Here is a 1,994-nt window from a genome sequence, read left to right on the forward strand (position 1 = left end):
CCTGCCTTATCCTGAGCTGATTTTGTCGTCTCTGACACCTAATCCCATTTCTCCAGTCTCCGAGTCAATCTATCTCATCCTCGGGCTTCCTTTTCTGTACTATTCCTCTACCCTTCTGAATACTATGTCCAAGGACTGGTCAAATGCCTTTAGTCAATAAAGCACAAGTAAACAACTTTCTGATATTCTCTGCTTTCAGTCCATCTGACATCAGTAATGATCTCTCTCCTTCTGAATCCAACTTGAATTTCTGGCAGTTCTCTGTCAACGTGCAGCAGTTTCAAAACACTCTTCGGCCTGAGTTTCTTTGCATGTGACACTAATAATGTTAAAAAATTCCACTACCGCCGCCAAAGCCGCCTCCGTTGTTATAGCTGCCACTCCCGCCATAACCACTGCCCTGGTTTCCATAACCCTGTCCACCACTTCCATAGCCTCTGCTTCCTCCAGAGTAACCAGGACCGCCTCCTCCATAACCACCATCATTACCAAATCCATTATAACAATCTCCACTGCCTCCATATCCTCCACCGCCACGACTGCCACCAAAGCCACCTCATCCAGTGAAGTTTCCTCCTCGACCAAAGTTGTCATTCCCACCAAAACCGCCTCCACGCCCACCACCAAAGTTTCCAGAACCACTTCGACCTCTCTGGCTGGAAGAGGCACTGGCCATCTCTTGCTTTGACAGGGCTTTCCTCACTTCGCAATTGTGACCATTCACAGTATGATATTTCTGAATAACGATTTTATCTACAGAATCATGGTCATCAAAAGTTACAAAAGCAAAGCCCCTTTTCTTGCCACTGCCTCGGTCAGTCGTGATTTCAATCACTTCAATTTTCCCGTACTGCTCAAAATAATCTCTTAAAGTGATGTTCTTCAGTGTCTTCAGTGTCTTCTTTAATTCCACCAACAAAGATCTTTTTCACAGTTAAGTGGGCACCTGGTCTTTGAGAATCTTCTCTGGAGACAGCCCTCTTGGGTTCCACCACCCTTCCATCCACCTTGTGGGGCCTTGTATTCATGGCTGTATCCACCTCTTCCACAGTTGAGTATGTGACAAAGCCAAAGCCTCTGGAGCGCTTGGTATTTGGATCTCTCATTACCACACATTCCGTGAGCGTCCCCCATTGCTCACGATGGCTCCTCAGACTTTCATCTGTCGTCTCGAAGCTCAGCCCCCCGATGAATAGCTTCCACAGCTGTTTGGGTTCTTTAGGAGACCCTGACTTCGACATGGTGGCGGTGGGAATAAACACTTTGGCGATCCCAGTACATTTTTTTTAAAAATATTAATTCATTGTTGTACAATCACCTCTCCCCCACCCCTTCCACTCCTCTTTGCAATGTACCCCTTACTCTGGGCTGTTGTCATGTCTATGATGCCTAATCATATATTCATTTTAAGCAATTCTTTCCTTCATCTGTTCCAACACAATGTTCATTATCTACTTTTATCCTATTCTTCCCCCATGTCAGACCTGTTCTATAATAGTGGTAATTTGTAGTATTTGTCCTTTTGTGACTGAGATATTTCACTCAGCATGGTCTTAGGACTTTTTAAAGGAGTACAGTACTCACAGGTTATAGTTTTCATTTTATGAGTCATTTTGCCATTTATCTTAAAGGTAACTTGCGGGAATAGTTTAATTTCAAGACTTACAGACTACCTCAGGGCGATAGTCTAGAGGAATCCGCTAGTTTCAACTAGTCTAGTAAGTTGAACTTTTTAAGAAATGGAGTTCTGTTCCACAATCCCCCCCATTCTATCAGGATCAAAACCATTCAGCTCTTGTGATCTCAGGCCATGGTTCACCAGGCTAGGTTGTTCTCTGAATCTTTGGGGTTTTTTCTTCTCTGTTTTGCTTCAAACTGGTAGGGATCAACAGTTGTATCTTAGAGGGATGTTTACAAAATTTCAAGATCTCAAACACTAGTAACAAAGATGGGATATTCTTGTTCCATCAAGTCTGGCGAGTTTTGAGAAGCCG

The 1,994-nt window shown here is 43.8% G+C and overlaps 1 pseudogene; it reads right to left on the reverse strand.

Annotated features, from left to right (window-relative positions):
• Nucleotides 1-328: 328 nt before the first annotated feature.
• On the reverse strand, nt 329-1,241 carry LOC102865752 (annotated as a pseudogene).
• Between the last annotated feature and the right edge of the window lie 753 nt (nt 1,242-1,994).

The sequence above is a fragment of the Elephantulus edwardii genome, unplaced genomic scaffold (assembly GCF_000299155.1).
Source record: "Elephantulus edwardii isolate Elephantulus edwardi_28Jun2011 unplaced genomic scaffold, EleEdw1.0 scaffold00237, whole genome shotgun sequence".
NCBI classification, from domain to species: Eukaryota; Metazoa; Chordata; class Mammalia; order Macroscelidea; family Macroscelididae; genus Elephantulus; species Elephantulus edwardii.